This window comes from Dermacentor albipictus, chromosome 1, assembly GCF_038994185.2.
Source record: "Dermacentor albipictus isolate Rhodes 1998 colony chromosome 1, USDA_Dalb.pri_finalv2, whole genome shotgun sequence".
Lineage (NCBI taxonomy): Eukaryota > Metazoa > Arthropoda > Arachnida > Ixodida > Ixodidae > Dermacentor > Dermacentor albipictus.
The window spans coordinates 277551721-277570888 of record NC_091821.1 but is presented as its reverse complement, the minus strand read 5'-3'; the positions used below and the strand labels follow the sequence as shown (position 1 = coordinate 277570888).

The 19168-nt window shown below is 50.9% G+C and overlaps 1 protein-coding gene across 3 annotated transcripts in view; it reads left to right on the top strand.

Moving 5' to 3' along the window:
- Positions 1-19168, top strand: part of LOC139054397 (uncharacterized) — a 105339-nt gene that overhangs the window by 73152 nt on the left and 13019 nt on the right. Inside the window, exon 1 of one of the 3 annotated variants that reach the window (XR_011511179.1) lies at positions 15817-16175. The exons of the other annotated variants lie outside the window; for them this stretch is intronic. The gene's annotated coding sequence lies outside the window, so the exon portion shown is untranslated. Of the gene's footprint in view, positions 1-15816; positions 16176-19168 lie in introns of those variants that run through there. 3 annotated transcript variants of the gene reach the window in all.

The following is a 19168-nucleotide window of genomic DNA, read 5'->3' as shown; positions in this document are numbered from 1 at the left end:
GCGCCTGTTGAGGCCTCCGCATCCCTTTGCTCCCAAAGGGCTGTGTCGCCTGAGTTACGGCACAGTGCGGCGACAGCCCATCCCTCTCCGTTCGCGAATAATATGACGGAAGCCGGACCACTGCTTCTTGGATGAGAAACGCCAACACCGGCGAGCCGAAGGCAGGCCACCTTCGAGTGCCATGGCGCGCGTCACCGCTGCCTCACCGAGCGCGCGACGCAATCGATGGATCAGTGCAGCATGTGGGTCGGCGGCCCAGTTTCCGGCGGCCTATTTATAGCCGGACCGCGGTTGTCCCCGAGGAGAAAGCCCGAGCCGCTTGGTTGCGCCGGAACCGAGGGGCATTAGATGCGCCACCGGCAACCCCGATGGGCAGTGGGCCGCGCACCGGAAGCGAGCCACGCGCCGCTGAGCAGCGGCGCTATTGTGTGCAGCACCGTTCGCCGAGGGATATAAATAGCGGGGAGGTGCAAATATTTCAATTTGCGGATTGAACGCTCCGAAAAAGAGGACCAGAACTAGCTCGGAATATCGCGTTTACTGTATGTGTGCTAGCGTCAGGGCTTTGTAGGGGAGCGGTACATACGTGGAAATACATGATTACAGGCTTCGTTAGATTCCCGTTAATGCAATATGGGCTAGAAATGAAGATGTATGAGTGACTAATATAAAGAGAACATAATGTCCAACAACCTAAAACGAATATGAATACATACTTTTCCATTATTTACCTGGTGGTACAGTATTATCTAAAACAATGCTGTATAAACTATAGGAGTGACTAAGAGTGTCACATTGGCCGTGGTTGCTCAGTGGCTATGTTGTTCGCGGAATCGAATCGCTGCCACGGCGGCCAAATATCGATGGGGGCGAAATGCGACAACACCCGTGTGCTTAAATTTAGATGCACGTTAAAGAGGCCCAGGTGGTCCAAATTGCTCCGGAGTCTCCCACTACGCCGTGCCTCCTAATCAGATCGTGCTTTTGACACGCGAAACCCCATAATTTAACTTTTTTGTCAACTAAGAGTGTCGAATACCGAATGTCGCTTCGTTGTTTAATAAACGAAACAGGAAGTTTTACGAACGTTGTACAGTTAGGAAAATATGAAATGTCTACGTACACCCACCATTTCATGCTAGGCCCTTGAAAGTTTGGTCGACAGGGTAGCGTACGAATGGAGTGTCATCACAACAGCGCTGAAACTGGGCAACCCGCTTCAACGTGTGCCCTTTAACTTTGCATCGGTCGGCCCGAGCATGCACAAGAGTGAAGATATTTTTCTGTCACATCATAAGGACAATAATGAAGCCATTTAGTTACAAGTGACTATAGATGCACTTTGGTTTGTGACGTATAGCGCTAAGGAGAACCCGACGCTGTGGTTGATGCGTGGGTGCTGCTGAGCCCGAGGTCCAACACTGACCGCGTTGCGGGCCCGGGCAGAGGAGGTCGAAGAATGGGCTCGTCGATTCACGTCCAGGAAAGAAACCTGGATAGTCGAAATGAACCCGAGGCCTCTCGTCATGCCTTACGCATTTTGCAGCGCACGGGTATACAGCTGCCCCTACTTTTGTCAGGGGAAGAACCGCAGAAAATGAAGGATAACACGGTGATTACGGATGAGGCCTATCTATTCGGAAAGAGTTGCAGCTGTAGTACCGGTTTGTCCATCGTGTTTAATCCTCGAAAAGTGCATTGCGCCTTCCTTATCAAGTCTTGTGACGTCTGCTGACATGCAGCGCTCAAAAAGAGAAGCCTGGCTTTCGAGCGCTATGTGCATGCCATATGCCGCATACGAACCGGGCCGAACGCTTGTCTACACCTCTGCATTATATATGTACAATAGCGTGAGAAGGTCCCTGAAGGCCAACTACTGATGAATCTCCGGCACTACAAGGCAAAAATAAGTGCGGGTGACATTTGAATAGAATCAGTTTCATTGTACGAACTGAGTAAATGCAAATACCGTTCCTGACGAAACAAATCGTTGCGTGAGAAGTAATCAGCGTGGCCCTGTATGGACAAGCCTGCTAAAGGCTGTTCGTGTGGCCGTTACTATACATATGTCGGTGCTCACACGATAAGCTCTGGGACAATACAGACAAATTAATGACTGAAAACGCAAGCAGTTGGCGGTTGAAAATGGAATGGTGCATCCGAAAGAGTGCAGCAGCCATGTAGAACTTAGAACGACAGAAAGCTGAGTTAGTTGGTAAGGATTCATTATGCAAAAAAAGAGGTGATGCGTGCAGACAGGACACAAGAGCAGAGAAGTGGACAACACGAACGCCGGCGGCACTCAACACGACGGCGTTCGTGTTGTCCACTTCTCTACTCTGGTGTCCTGTCTGCACGCCTCACCTTCTTTTGCATAATGAAGCCAAGTGGAAGTCGAATAAAGGCTCAGGTTATTTGCTCATCATTTATAGGACTTGACAGCGTTGGATAAGGGTTTAACCACAAAGCTTCGCAGCATGTGGCTCAAAGAGAGATGTCTAACGCTTTGGAGTTCTGGTCTGGGACCTGACAGCCAACGACGACATTGGCTGCAGGTGGTGGAAGTCTCCACGTTGAGTTAGGCTGTTACCGCCGGTCTCGCTTCCTGCGTTTACGAGTTCGAGCTTCATTCCTTAGTTTATAATACGCAAAATTCCTGCTCGTGAAAGCAAAAGCTACAGACACTCAATCGCGTGATTTACCGATCGTCACTGTCGGGAAATGTGTATTTGTCGCATAAACACCTTTGTGGCCGGCAGTCTAACGGAACCCTGCGCGAAGACGCACCAGAACCGGTTAGACTCAGCAGCTGTGCTAACGCTAGGAGCTGAGTTATTCTTTTATGAGTTCGATTAGTTGCTTATATGCTTACATCATTGGTGGGGGTCCACGGCTATGAGTTGATGCGCGAGAACGGGCACACATTGCAACCGACTGCCGTTGAAGCTCGATATCGTGACTTGGGTGGTACGTAATCGGGAAAGCTCGGCAGCACTGCGTAACTGCTTCCACGACTTCCCGCGCACTGTATACGCGCCACATGGGACTCTACAAAGCCTCCCATGCTCCACATTCTCTAGGGTTACCGCCGTAGCTCAGACTAGCAGTTATACCGCGGCGCCTACCAGCAGGGCCTCAAGTTTTGTGCGACGCTTTGGTGGCCTGCGCTTCACGCGCGTGGTCCCACGTTGGCCTGATATTCGAAAATAACTGACTCAAACGTCTTGCGTATGGTAAATAGAACTTAATGTACAAAATAATAAGAAACCTCAGCGGCACTACTCATGCTTTGAATACAAAGAGGGCGCGAGTACCTTTGCATACATGGCCGATAGAAGCTGATAACGCTGCGGTTTGCTGTTTCTAGAATACATGCGCTGTCATGTTTCATCTGCCCATTTGCAGGCTTGCTCTGTTCTTGAAAACTGTTTGCGCGTTGGTTTGGTGTACTGATGCTTTTTTTATCTGATGGGCACGAGCATTTGGTGCCCTGTACCTGAGGGCACTTCTGCCCTGTGCTGACCCAAACACTTGGTGCATCAGATATCACGTCCCAGTACATCCCGCGAGACTACCGCTCCAGATAGATTTTTTACGCACATATGCGCGTACACGGACGGAAAGATACGAAAGGACACAAGCACTTGCTTGCCTCTCCCGATGGATGGCACGATCCTGCGCACACTGCCGAGTATGAGGAGGCGTGTGCTGCGGCAAGTCGGTTGCCAGAGTGGCCGTTGACGAGGCCAGCTGAGCTGTTGCCCGCGCTCAGCGCAAGCCCCGATAAAAGGGGAGATTTAAAAGGAAATAAATGTTGTTAAATAAAGCAGCCCTGTTGCAGCGGGCAGCAAAACGTGGACCTGAGGAATACAAGACTTCCAGCTGTTGTACATGGCCGCCAACTTGTTTCTTTTGTCGTCAGCATTCTCGGCGTTTCACAAGAGAGGTAGACAACCTATTCTCGTCACGGTAACGTGTTTTAGGCCGTCGCCGCAGCGCATGCACCGCCAAGCCCCTCTCGGGGAAGAACTATTTTCTCCGCCGCCACAAAAGCAGTTCCCTTTTAAGCGGCGTCACGCGAGCCTCCGCTGGGCTCCTCCTTTCCCTCTCGAAAGCACTCTGCTCTGCCAAGCACGCCCGAGTGCGAACTCGTTGAGAAGAACGGTGCGCATTGCGTAAATTATGACAGGAGTGCGTGCTTCATTTGCGAGGAGCACCCAGTCATGGCGAAAGCGCCCACCCTGGCGACGCACAAACTTGATTGCGCCGCTAATGCAACCGTTCGATTGATGGAATTATAGATCGATCGATTGGATTTTATGTCCCAAAGCAACTCTGGGGCCATGAGTGACTCGCAGTGGGGTCTGCGGTTTAATTTTGACTGCCTCGTGCGTACCTATAGAATGCCGAGACCTAGTGCTCGGCCGAGAACAGTGACGTTTCTCTCAAAGGCGAGCATTAAAAAGCAAATGTTTTACTAGGCTCCTCATGGGAGGTGATACCTTAGAAAAATTGTTACCTCGGAGCTGAACCAGCGACGCAATCGGCAAAACATGTATACAGATTCAACGCACATCTATGTGAAACGAATCCAGCGGTTAATTCAGTGCTATGAAATTATTGCTCACTATTGTGTTTATTTTAATTCAATGCAACGTGCGATCTCATGCAATTTTCGTGCCTATGCACAACGCCATTCACATCATCATCACCATCATCAGACTGTTTTATGTCCACTGCAGGACGAAGGAATCTCCCTGCGATCTCCAATTACGCCTGTCCTGCGCCAACCGATTCCAACTAGCGCCCGCGAATTTCCTAATTTCATCACTCAACCTTGTCTTCTGCCGTTCTTCTCTTGGTATCCATTCTGTAACCCTAATGGTTCAACCGTTTTCTAACCGGCGCATTACATGACCTGCCCAGCTCCATTTTTTTCTCTTAATGTAAATTAGAATATCGGCTATACCCGTTTGCTCTCTGATCCAAACCGCTCTCTTTCTGTCTCTTAACGTTATGCCTAGGAATCTTCGTTCCATCGCTCTTTGGGCTGTCCTTAACTTTTTCTCAAGCTTCTTTGTCAGTCTCTAAATCTCTGCCCCATATGTCAGCACTAGTACACAGATTGAACGCCTTCCTTTTCACTGATAATGGTAAGCTTCCAGTCAGGAGCTCACAGTGTCTGCCGTATGCAATCCAACCCATTTTTATTCTTCTATGAATTTCCTTTTCATGATCAGGGTTCCCTGTGATTAATTGACCTAGGTAAACGTTCTCCTGCACAGACTCTAGAGGCTCACTGGCGATCTTGAACTCTTCTTCCCTTGCCCGGCTGCTCATCATTATCTTTGTCTTGTGCATATTAATCTTCAGCCCCACTCTCACACTCTCTCTGTTAAGGTCCTCAATCATTTGTTGTAATTCGTCTGCATTGTTGCAGAATAGAACAATGTTATCGGCAAACCGAAGGTGGCTGAGATATTCGCCGTCGATCCTTGCACCTAAGCCTTCTCAGTTTCATAGCTTGAATACTTCGTCCAAGCACGCAATGAATAGCATTGGAGAGATGCTGTCTCCCTGTCTGATCCCTTTCTTTATAGGTATATAGAAAATATATATATATATATATATATATATATATATATATATATATATATATATATATATATATATATATATATATATATATATATATGTATACAGGGTAGCTGTGGAACCTCTGTGAATATTTTCCAATGCATCTACGTGAGTGGTCTGTACTCCTTGATTACGTAATGCCTCTATGACTGCTGGTATCTCTACTGAATCAAATGCCTTTTCGTAATCTATGAAAGCCATATAGAGATGCTTATTGTACCCTGTGGATTTCGCGATAACCCGATTAATGACATGGATGTCATCCATTGTAGAGTATCCCTTCTGAAGCCAGCCTGTTCCCTTTGTTGACTAAAGCCCAGTATTCTATTGGATATTATTTTGGTAATTATTTTACATAATACTGGGAGCAAGCTAACGGGCTTATATTTTTTCAATTCTTTACCGTCTCCCTTTCTGTGGGTTAGTATAATGTTTTCATTCTTCCAATTTTCTATGACCATTGCAGTCGATAGACACTTCGCCAGTTTTCCAAGCATTATGTCTCCTCCATTTTTGATTAAATCGACTGTTACTCCATTTTCTCTTGCCGCTCTTCCTCGTTTCATGTCTTGCAAGGCCCTTCTGACCTCATCGCTAGTTATAGGAGGAGTTTCTGTATCCTCGTCGTTACTGTTTCTAATTGAGGTATCCTGACTCCTCTGGGTATCGCACAGGTAAGTATATAATTATTCCGCTGCTTTTACTATATCTTCGAGATTGCTGATGAGATTACCCTGCTTATCTTTTAGTGCATACATCTTCGTTTGTCTTATTCCAAGTTTCTTTCTCACTGATTTAAGCCTACGTCTACGGCTTCTTCAGTCTTCCTCACGTTATAGTTTCGAATATCACCTATTTTCGCTTTATTGGTCCGTTTTTACAGTTTCGCGAATTATATCTTATCGCTTATGTTGGACACTTTCATTCTTTGTCGTTTATTTATTAGGTCCTTAGTTACTTGGAAGACCTTGCCTACTGGTTGCCTTGGTCCCTTGCCTTCCACTTCAATTGCTTCCTCTGAAGCCAGCCTAGTTATGGCTTAATTCATTACCTCTATGTCATCTTCATCCGTCTGTCCTAAGGTTGCATATTTGTTTGCAAGCACCAGCCTGAATTTGACTGCTTTTACCCTTACTGCCTCTAGGTTAACCTGTTTCTTCTTCACCAATTTTACTCTTTCTCTCTTCAGATTGAGGTAAATCCTAGCCCTCACTAACCTATGATCACTGCACTTTACCCTACCTGTCACTTCTACATCTTGCACTATGCTGGGATCGGCAGAAATATCAATTGATGCGTATGCATAATGCGAGATGGAGCCAAGAGGATGATGCTTGTCGAAGGAAGAGGTGCATTTACATGTGTGACGCATGTACCGAAATACATTGAAGGCCCTGTGTGTCACTGTGGTCCAACACTTGGGCAGGCCAAATGGAAGAACTGTAAGAAAATCGAAGAAGCTGTTGAAAATAATGCGCTGTTCTATTCATAGGTCCGCGCGTTTTGGAGGTACAGCCGAAGTATGAGCCGACATTAGACTTACAGGTATTATGTAGTGATTTGTTGGTTGAAAACTCGCAAGGTCCGCTCAGTGACACAAATTTTTTGGTCAGAATTCCGTACTATATAAGCGGAAGCATCTGACGGCACGTACAATGCAGTCAAGAATGGGGTACCCCAATTTAAGAAGATTAAATAAGCCGTTTAATATCGTGAGCGATTCCATTCAGAGATATGTGCCCTTTAGAGATACCTGTAATGCTACATTACTTGCACAGGTTTTATGCTGTGGTATATTGTTTCATTACGCACAACAGAGTTGCCCTCACTCGCACTACTTTGTCAGACAATATGCAGCGGTGATATAGCTTCGTGCCAATATTATACTGTACACATCCACAGATCTGCACCTGGCTCGATACTGACCGACCGATGGACGCCAAACCGTGGTGGGCAAAGAAAGTTTCGCTTGATTGCGTTATCAAAAACGTAACGCGTAATGGGATTCTGTCGTATCAGAAGTGTTTTCCTTCCCACTGAGTCATTTCCAGGTGTCTACATCTTTCCCTTGTCCCTTTGTTTCGATAGGCAAGGAGCATTCGCAATAACGAACCCTGGTTGCTTATCGCATGATGACAGCCACCAGGCGCTGTAGATTAGTGCCAATGGCGATGCGCTTCTGAGCTCAAGGTCGGGTTAAATCCCGGCCACGGCGGCCGCACTTCGATCGCGACGAAATGCTCGCGTGCACTTAGCGTTAGCGGCACGCTAAAGAACCTCAGGTAGTCAAAATTAGTTCGGAATCTACGGTGTGCCTCACATCGTAGTTATGGCCCGTAAAGCGGCAGTTTATTTTTTCAGTGACGAGATTTTTTTCCGAAGAGCTTCGACAGAAATCGTGAGAGCGCATAATCGGTCCCAATCAGGCTCCGAACAATTCCAATGAGATTATTATATCTCAAGATAGCTAATTAAATAAACTGTGTATTTCAGTTGAAATGCCAATTAGTACCGCGCCTAGAGATAACACCTTCCGATATTGGATGACATCTGTACTGTGTAAAACAGTGCAAGTTGCGATGCGTTCCTGGCTAACTTATAGCGGCTAGAGTGGTTGTGTCACCTTCGGGCCCCCGAAAGAAAGAGGCGTAGAGAGAGAAGCGAGATGAAAAATGCAGTGGGGTCAAAGGAGTACTGGTTTTTTTTAGAGCGCAGCCCTGAGGCGCTCATTCCTGCGTGCCCCTCGGCGTCACCGAGCGAACGAGCACAGTGAGGGATGACAGCGAGCGCGGCCGCAGCGTGAGAAGAAATGCGTAGTGCTGCGCAAGACTTGCGACGACTGCTACGAGATGGCGCCAGAGGAGCGCGCCGTCGTCTGTTCACCGATGGCATGCGGCGAAAGCGTCCACCAATACCTATATGGAAACAAAGTGCTGCATGAGCGTAGGTCTCTCTGCGGCGGTTGCTGCTGTGAATCGCTGCTGTGAATCACTGCCTGTCGTGATCTCCCGATAAGCGACAGACGCGTCACACTTCGCTTTATGTGCAACGCGCCGCACGAGACAGATTGTCCGTGCCAGCCAATATATCGCGAATTGAAAACATGTGTATGTATAGTATCGCAATCATCGGTGATTTTATTTAGTTATTCACTATCTTTTTTTGGGGTACATGAAGTTCCAAGCGTTCTAAACAGAAGAAGAACGCTAGCAAATCGTTTGAATGCTTTACTTAATTTAATACGATGCTTGTTTCCAGGACGCAGTTTTAGTTTTAGTTTCGGTACCCAGGTGGTGGATATGCATTTTAAAGACATCGCTCCATCCCTGCTCCACATGTGCGAGCTCAGCACTCATGTGGAGTGCTGAGTGCTCCATGAACACCGTCATACCTGTAGAGCCACACATTCCTACACACGACGTCAGCAAGTTTTGCACTGTGTCATGACGTCACGATAGTATCAATGGCGTCAGGTCCTTCGTTTCGACCGACTTTAGTACCGAGTAAAAATAGTTTTCATAATTCTTCACTTGCCAAGTGCTGTCCTTCGGCATGCGAGAAGTGTGGCACAGTTTCTAACCAACACCTGAAATATGGAAGTCCTGTTCTGGTTTGCTACCCTACACTGGGGAATGTGAAAAGAAGGATGGAAATAATAGGAAAGAAAGTAAGCAAAGCGCGAAAAGAAAGGGAGGGAGCGGGGAACACCTGGGGTTATCAGTGTCTCTAATAGGTTACTCGAACGTAGGGACTTCAATAGCGCCGTTACCGACTTACGGTGTGGTGATTGTACGGGCCCGCTATTTAATATTATCTGTTCTGAAAGCGGCCTATGATGGAGACGGGCCAACACGGTTGCAAGTAACCACCTGGGTGTACCGAAGTAAGGACAACGGCAAGAAAGAAAGAAAAAAATGCGTTCGACAGTTTCCTCGCACAGTCGTCACAAGCAGCAGTGCTCGGTCATTCCGACGCAGATAGCAAATTATTTTCTGAAGGCTGTGGTTAAAGGTACGTCCGGCGTCTCCCTCCAACTTTTTTTTACTGGTATACGTTAGACGGATCCAGCACTGTGTTTATGGAAGTGCGTCCGACGTTTCTCGTTGGTTTCGCCAAGTTTCACGTCAGGATATAAGCACGTTGAACAGCTAGACACATGTTTCCCTCATTTATTATTGCGCTTGTGTTGCGGGTGCAGCATGCCTGCTACGAGGCAGCCCGCACAATTCGGCGTGCTCATCATCGCATCTGCTTGCAAAGTGTTTTTGTGCGCTTAAAAATTATGGGGTTTAACGTGCCGAAACCACTTTCTGATTATGAGGCACGCCGTAGTGGAGGACTCCAGAAATGTCGACCACCTGGGGTTCTTTAACGTGCACCTAAATCTAAGTACACGGGTGTTTGCGCATTTCGCCCCCATCAAAATGCGGCCGCCGTGGCCGGGATTCGATCCCGCGACCTCGTGCTCAGCAGCCTAACACCATAGCCACTGAGAAACCACGGCGGGTGGCTAGTTAACATGAGCTCCACTTCATGTAAGATCAGCTGGTAGAAAACCTGCTGCTCACCATGCAAGCAGTCAGCACCTTGCTGCCAGCTGACCATCCGCTCCGGGCCATCTGCCTGCAGGCAGTGGCATGCCAACAGCAACACAATCACCATGGCTAGTCGCACGGCACAACGTCGGCCGCGTATCCTGCAGTGGAACGTGCGCTCGCTGCGCCGACGCCACGCCGAACTTTCCGAACACCTACTTCTGCACGAGTACGACGTGCTCGCGTTGCAAGAGACATACACGCGCGACGGGGAGTGCAACTTTCCGGGATTTGTGGGATACCACAGTGCGACCACCTGCGAGTTACGGACTTGCGCCAACGTGCAGTGCTGTGATCCGCTCCATCCACCCGGTCGCTCCCGCGCGTCTATTTACGTCCGTGCACGTCTTGCCCAAGCCGTCGTTCGTGTGGCCGACATTGTACCCACCTCCGTAGAGTGTGTGGCTGTGACTGTGCGCGTTGGGGGGGCCGACACTTGTGTCGCCAGCGTGTACGTGCAACCCGTACGACGGTGGGATACGACCTTCATCGAGAGCCTCACCGCGCGCATCGGTGGTGACTGTGTCGTGTGCGGTGATTTCAACTCCCACCACACGGCGTGGGGCAGCGCCCACAGTGAGCCGAACGGCAGGGACCTGCTGAGTTCCATCCATGCTTCGGGCCTGCTAATCATCAACACCGGAAGTCCCACTTTTGTGCGTCGGAGGGTACATGGGAGTGCGATAGACTTGTCGCTCGCGAGTGAGCGATGTCACTACGAGTGGGTTCGCAGCCCTGACACGCAGGGGTCGGATCACTATCCGATCTCTCTCGACCCGCTCGGCCTGAACCGCACGCGGACATGTACGTACCGCGTCACGGACTGGTCCCATTTTCGGTCCCTCTGTGCCATACGCCCTCCGGCAAATACAAACTTTCTTACGCATCTTACGAGGTGTTTGGATGCCGCTACAAAATCGTGCGCGGTGCCTGCTGGAACGCCGGTCCCCGATATCAAGCTTCTTAATCTGCGCGCTGTCCGTCGTCGCGCCGAACGCCGTGCCATCAAGAGCGACAAGGTGGAGCATTGGACTTTATACAACCGCCTGGACGCTGCGTGTCGCCGTCACGCCAGGCAGCGCCGCAATCAGAGCTGGCAACGTCTCTGCGTGTCGTTGGAGGACACTCGCGACAAGTCGCGCCCTTGGCGCATTCTCGCTTCCCTCCTCCGTCCCAAGATCCCTCGCCATCCTGCACTCTCCATCGCGGTGGCTAGGGGCTTGAGCACAGAGCAACTGGCCGAACTCTTCGCCGATGCCTTCGCTCCACCGCCACCGTCTGTGCGCCCCGTCAGTGCTCCCTGCGAACTACCGCCGCACAACAAGGCTGAACTCCTCGCTCCCCTGCGCTACTTTCCTACGAGGGCAATCTTGGAGCACGTTGAGGTGCTTTGCTCGGCCGAGTTTACCCTCAGTGAGTTGCGCATTGTTTTGAACACGCGTAAACGACGCTCAGCGCCTGGTGCCGACGGACTAACTCATCAGGTCCTCAGGAACGTCGATGCAGCGCAGCTCCCTTCCCTACTCGAGGCCTTCAATGGCGTCTGGCGCAGTGGCATTATTCCTGCTGACTGGAAAGAGGCGATCGTCGTCCCTATTCTCAAGCGCGGCAAAGCTGCTACGAGCGTCAGCTCCTATCGCCCAGTGTCGCTTACTTCGGTAGCCGGCAAAACTCTGGAGGCCATAGCTTTGCGCCGCCTTGAGTGGATTGCCTCCGCCCTCGACGCTTTCGCCCCTGAACAGAGTGGTTTCCGGCGACTGCGGTCAGCAGCTGACTCGCTCGCGGACGTCGTGGCTACGCTCGAGCACGCAGCGAGTCGCCAAGAAGCCGGATATCTCGTGCTGCTCGATGTGCAACGCGCATTTGATGGTCTCCCTCACACCACCATCATTCAAGCCCTCCGTGAGCTACGTGTCACCGGCCGCCTCTTTGACTACATCGCGGCCTTTCTCAGTGACCGCACGCTCAGAGTGCGCGTTGGCGACACGCTCAGTGCCCCTCGCAGCGTGTCCTCCGGGGTTCCCCAGGGCAGCGTGATCAGCCCATTTCTTTTTAACTTGGCTCTGGCAAGACTACCTGACTACATCCCCAAGATGACAGCCCACGAAGTCCGCGTGGCGATCTACGCCGATGACATTGCACTGTTCGCGTGCGGGCCCACGGCCCTCGGCTTCCAAGTGCGAGAATCCCTACAGTCGGCGATCAACGCCGTCGATGAATATCTCGCCAGCATAGGGCTCCAGCTCTCGGCGTCGAAAACTGAGGCGTTATTAGTACACCCCCGTGCTCGTGCGCGCTTCGAAATGCCTTGTCTCACGCTGCGCGGAAGCCCCCTCCCGTGGCAGAGAAAAGTGCGCTATCTCGGACTTGACATCGACTGCCGGGTCAACTTTAACGCTGCCGTCTCCCAGCTCTGCAAGAATTCTAAGAAGGTGGCTGGCGCCGCACGCTCCCTGCTCGCCCGTCGTCGTGGTTGTACACCGCAACTTGCGCTTCGAGTTTACAACTCTGTCGCAACAACGCGAGCACTCTATGCGCTTCCCCTCACGAACGCCAGAGCCACCAACTGGAACGCCATCGACATGGAGCACCGCACCGTAATTCGCCAACTTTACGGGCTTCCTCGCAACTCGCAAGTAGGAGCAACTCTCGCCGAAGCGGGAGACTGGCCGCCCTCACTTCGCGCACGGGAGCAAGCGATGAACCACATCGAGCGCCTTCAACGTTCGCCACAGGGACAACGCCTCGTTTGTCGCCTCCACACCCTCGAGGGCTCGGGCATGGGCCAGCGTGCCACCGAGTTCAGCGCACTCGTCGCGTCGACGCCGCAACTCCTACCTCTGCCGGTATCGCCGCACGCCTCCGCGCTACTCGATGTAAACACCACGGTGCCAGGCGTCAAGTCCAAGCGTCGAACAGCTGTTTGTGCTATGCAGCAGGAAACGGCCGCACTGCTACACGAGCGCCTAGGGGGCCGGCTGCTCGTTTACACCGACGGCTCCGTGGCGAGTGATGGTTCTGGTGCTGCAGCGTGCACGGCGCCGGGTATTTGCGCTACACGGCAGTGCCGCCTTCGTGTTGTGTGGTCGTCGACGGTGGCCGAGCTTGCTGCGATCGACCTAGCAGCTGATCTCCTGCTTCAACAGCGCAGTGTTGTTTCTGCCGCGATCCTTTCGGACTCGCGCGCGGCACTGTGTATGCTGGCGAAGGATTACCTTGGACCTCCGTTGGTGCAGCGCGTCGGCTAAAAGCTCCGCCATCTCGTCAGCCAGGGCTGCGATCTGGCGTTGCAATGGGTTCCAGCGCACATCGGCCTGCAAGGGAACGAAGCCGCGGACGCTCTCGCAAAGCAGGCTCACTCCCTGCGCTTCCCCCTCGCTACCTCGGTCAGCGGCTTCGACGTGGCAAAAGCAACCATTCTGCGAACGCTCCGTGCGCAGCACCCGGACCAGCGCGTCGCCGCGGGTGCGTCACTTCGACTCCTCCCCCGCGTGCATGGCTTCTCCCGGGCGGACCGCTCTTTCCTGCTTCGCCTGCGCGTCGGCTGCTACAGGACGGCTGCTAGAACGCACAGGCTGCAGGGACTTGGCGACCCCGCGTGCAGCAACTGCGCCGATTTGGAGACGCTTGACCACTTGCTACTTCGCTGCCCTGCCTTCGATGTAGAGCGCACGGACTTGTGTACAGTCTATCGGCGACTGGGACTGACTTACGATACGGCGACCGCACTGCTATTCCCTGCAGCCCACTCGTCCATCGTGAAGCACGCTCTTTCGGCACTGCTAGACTACTGCAGTGCGACGCACTTGAGAGCGCGGCTCTGAGCCCCGCCCTCACATTTTTTCCCCCTTGCCACGTTCGTCCCGTCTTTCTCTCCTTCATCCTTTTCTTCCCATTTCCCCTTCCCCGTGCAGTGCTGTTGAGGTGTCCTCCTGTGAGAGACAGTTACGGCGCTGCACTCATCTCTTCCTTTTCCTTTCCTAAAGTCACTTCACACACTTCATGTAAATGGGGTTCATGGCGTTCGTCTGCAGGACGCACCTGGCACGTATGTGGACCTTGTGGTCCCAAACAATGGTAACATCGTGTTAATACCCGCTCCCATAGAGGCCAGCGTCTTCCCTACCGCTGTCACCGCAGAAGAAGCAGTCTGGCACCCGAACAAAGGAGAAATCGCAGCCGCGAACTTCAGCCATCCTTGCTGCAAAGGGTTGTCGTCTGCTACTGCTCCCGCGCGTACTGCTGGAAGCGCCCGCTAGGTGGCTATCAGTGGCGCCTCGATAGGTGGTGCACTAGGCGCCTATACGGCCGCCAAGAAAACAGGGACACCAGCTCCACCCTCTCCTATTACGATACCACAATTGAAAGAAGTAGCGACTGACTAATGCATCGCTAGTTCTAACGACAGCTACTCCGGGCGCGCTGCTTCAGCTCCACTGCTTGTACTAGAGAGTTAAGAAGCACCTGGTTCCAGTAACCTTGCTGAAGTCTGCGTCGGCACTTATGAATATGCATAGCTGCATAAATGGCGAGATAACTGCATCTTTAAAAATCCCTAGATGCTTCGAGAAAGACGCTAAATCTCCAAACAGACCAGAAAGTCCCTACATCTAGGGATAAATCCCTAGAGTTGGCATCACTGGCGCCAACATCAGGGCGGATTCTTACAACGGTTCGGAAAAGTAACCGTTCACTTCGCCGCTTAAGTCACTAAATGGTTCACTCCCAAGCCGGAAGTGGAATAAGGGGAGGACGTGACCAACAGACGAGAAGGTGCCGCCTCTGAAGTGTACGTCATCATATGACGAGGTAATTGAGGAACTGCAGAAAATTTCTGCACGCTAATGAAATATAAAATGTAAATTAAATATTATATGGCAAGTTCTAAAGTACAACAGTGCGGTTGCCGGGCCTTCACGCAACGCTTGAAGTAGTTTATTAACGTCGTTCTTCTTCATTCTCAGCCGACAGGCTGCGAATAATAGGGTAGCTGATCCATTATAGGGTAGCCTTCCAATTGATAGGGTAGCCTGCAAAGGTGTACTTACAAAGCCGGCAGGAGTGGTGCAAATAATTATCCGTCATCTCTTCGAACGCGTATCGCACTTCCAACCGTGGTCGACACTGAAAGAGCAACGCCAAGCAGACGACAAAGGCAATAGCCTCTGAAGCAACCAACGCACGCGCGTGCGCGACGCCCGGGTGTCTCCGGCATCGCGCGACCGGCGCGTGCGGCCAGGGTTGCGAGGCAACAGCCAAGCCACAGCAACGAAACCCATAGCGGACATTACCCTTTCGCCGGTTCCGCTCTTAGCCAACGACGGGTTCACTTTGAAAATGATTGACACGTGCGTGACGTGATCATAATTTTCGGTGCCACCCCGCTGCTCTGACGGCCTTGACGTAGGCAAAATTTTGACCAATCAGGTGAGTCCAAGTGAACGGTTCCCCTTCTTAGCCGTTATAAGATTCAGCCTCCGCTTCGCTGTGATTACAGAAGCGCTCCCTTTCGGCGCTCGTTAGCGTCACGATGCAGTACTTCGCTTCACCGCTCCTATCTCCATATCACTTGCAGCACTTCCGAAGGCGCAAAGCGTACACAGCTAATACCCTTGCGCAGCCGTATATAGTTCCGAGCACAACTGGCTAATTATTGGGTATACGCTAGACAGTTTTATTTGTGATCGCTACATGATACGGTACAGTCATACGTGACATGTTAGGACGTTTGCGCATGCACGTCATAAACCGAGAATTACTGTGGCAGTTACCTCCGGTAACCGCAATAGCCACCCTTACCGTGATCAACTATAGCAGCATGACAGCGCTCATAAGCGCCTACCGCCCGCTTCTATCCGAGTTCGCACTTGTTACTGGCTCTCGACCTTTCCAGCATCGTCCGTCATCGCTAAGTCTCATCTCAAGCTGAGGTCAATTCATTAGGTATGTTTTCTCGTAATTATTCAGATATGTTTGTTTTCACGCTGCTAGGACTGCAGACACGGCACCAAGCAGCAAAACTGGTTTGATTTCTAGTTAGCAGATGACGCCACAGCATTAGCGTTGGTGGTGCGTTGACAATGCGGAGCGCTATAAAAGCCTAATTGTTCACTGCATCATTAATTTACTACGCCGTTCTTGCATGGTACGTGATGAGGGTAGCCAGCAAACGCCAAGTAGACGCCGAGCAGACGCTGTGGCTCAGTTGGAACATTTGTAAGGGCATCCACCCGTAGTACTTGCTAAGGAGACTGCAAGGTAACTGCAGGGAAAGCGTACAGGTAAAGCGAAGCCTTGATGTTGCATGCATGCACACGAAGCTTATGGTTACGGCGTCAAAGCATTCTTCGCGTCAATTCACCAACCATGGAGCATGTAATAGGATGGCAAGCAGACGCCAAGCGGAATGCGCGGCCCGGTTGAGCACAGCTCGAGGGGCATTCGGCCTTCCTATTGGTTAAGAATTGATGTAGCTTCCACAGTGCTGCAGTCAGGTAGCTATTTACTCCTTGATGCCGACGTCACATCCGTTACATCCGTTACAGTAAGTCAAGCCTCGACCCCGGTATAAAACACTTTCGTGTTAAAAAAGAAAATAAATAAGGCACCTTGCCGCCAGCGAAGTGCCTTGCGTGTGCCCCTTGACGTTTCCATGGCAATGTTAGTCGTGATTGGATAGTCGCGCGCAATCGCAACAGTTTGTGTTGCTGACGCACACCGCGTCGATCTATCAGTATCACTGAGCGCCTAGGCGCAAGCACTTACGTATTGCTGTTTTGCAGGTATTGGTCAGTACTGAAAACTGTATCGAAGCGTTCTCATTAGATGGCAACCTGCCTCCTGGCCATGGAGCACAAACACGCATGCAGCTGTATTTTGAACTTCCCTATTGTGCACTCGCCAGATGCCGCAAAAGATGTACACACCGAATTAGTTCTTTCTTTTCCAGCATTCTTAAGTGATGCCTAAAGGCTGTTCATTGGTCAAGCTCTGCTTGAACAGAGCGCCTGGTTTTGAAGGTGTTCATACACTAAAACCTCGGGTGAAAGTTCTTTCTCTTGATTAATACCCAGTTTCTTGGGAAGCCTAATAACGGCTGGCATTTACCCGATCTTGTCTCTAGTATCGAAATATTACGCAATATCTACAGCACAGTGGCTTGTTTCAATATTCGCGCCAGCAGGTGTGAATAACCTTCGAATGATGAAAATGATGAGTAACCGACGTCACGGAGGTCACGCGAATTACAAAAACGGTGACGACAGCGCTCAAAGGTTTTGCGCGAAGGCTATGCCGATCTTAAAGCGACTTTGCTGGTGCTGCTGTCCTGGTGAGTAGACAACAACGGGGCCACGGGGTTCTCGGCCGATCCCCCCAAAATGTGCAACGAGGAGCATTATATGTGCTTAGAAATATTCCGTAGTCTCGTCAACATTCTTCTCTCAGCCATCCAGACACAGACAGCTTGCAAGCGACGAGGCCGCGTCATTCAGATACCAATACGTCCTTTCAGTGGAGAGAGTCACGTCGTGTTCTGCAATATAATTACTGTTCACTTCGCTTAAGCAAGTCTGCGCCATCCTGACTAATCGCATGCAAAAGAGAGAGCCATAAATGAAAGGCAGGGAGGTTAACCACCACTAAGCCCAGTCTGCCCTGCTGGAAGGGGAGGCCAGTGTCGCCGTCATAGTTCTCCGCTCTGTATCACAGACGGTCGCTCAATTCTGTAGCCTTCAGATATCGCAGCAACGCATTTGTGGGCCGCACGCATTGATCATTGTATACTTCTGAAAGGGGTTTTTCGTAACTGCGCCATCAGTGAAGCATTATACGAATTAATATTCCTTGAGTTGATGTATCTTTGGGCAAGTTCACATTCCATTAAAAAAGTTTTCAGCGCAGAAAAGAAAGCATGGACTAATTCAAGACAACACAGGCGCTAACTTCCTCGTTCCCTTGTTCATTTGCATAGTCTTTGTACAATCGAACTTGGCTTATGCAGAGCGCGAGAGCAGTGCTGCGGCGGGTTCGAAACATCTTGTTTTGAGCATGCATTGCCAGACTGGTTGGCCGCAACCACTTGTGCCCTGGTCTCAGCTCACCGCCAGCTGCGCCTCAGCAGCCGCTGCTAAGCGAAGTCGAGCCTGAGCGCCTAGTGCGAGTCGCGGCTTGGTGCTACGGCTGCTCGCATTGCACAGGAATTAGCGTTGGGCCAGTGAGGCACCCATCTGTCAGAATCGAATTTTGTCGATTATCGACATCTGGTTGATGACGCTTGCCAGTCTCCAAATGGCTGCGCTGGGAGCTGTACGATCTTTCGTTTCTGCTGTCTTGGCTGATAGCATCGACTGTATTCGTAAGAAAACGGACTTATACCTCTCTCCGCACTGCATGAACAATACGCATTCGAAACAAGGAACGCTCACCAATTTTACTGAATAAACGCCACAGAGGCAGTGCAAAAATTGTGACCCGTTTCATTGCTTTACAATGGGGGTGTTCGCCTAGCAGCACTAGTTCTAGGTTAATTATTTAAAAACGTTTTGTGCGCGAACAAACAGGGACAAAGAAGAGGAGCTTGCTTGCACACAAAACTTTTTTAAATAATGAATCTGTTCCAACTAGGCCGACTCGCAGTTATGCTTCAGTTCTAGGTTGTAGCGGTAGGCTTAAACAGGTCGGCGCTATATCGAAACGGGGAAGCCAACACTTCTCGTCGTCTTCGTCTCTTTCACCAGCACCATGCCCACTGCCCAGTGCCTTCAGTACAATCACTCCCCACAGAAAGAGTAGCCATCCTGGCGACCTAGGGACAAAAGAACACAGGGGGGCCATGGCACTGTTTGAGCTAGGAGACGTGGACAATTTCCTGGCCGCGACGACGCTGATCGGAAGGCGCTTCCATTGGCTCGATGAGGTAGTTGACCGCGGATGTT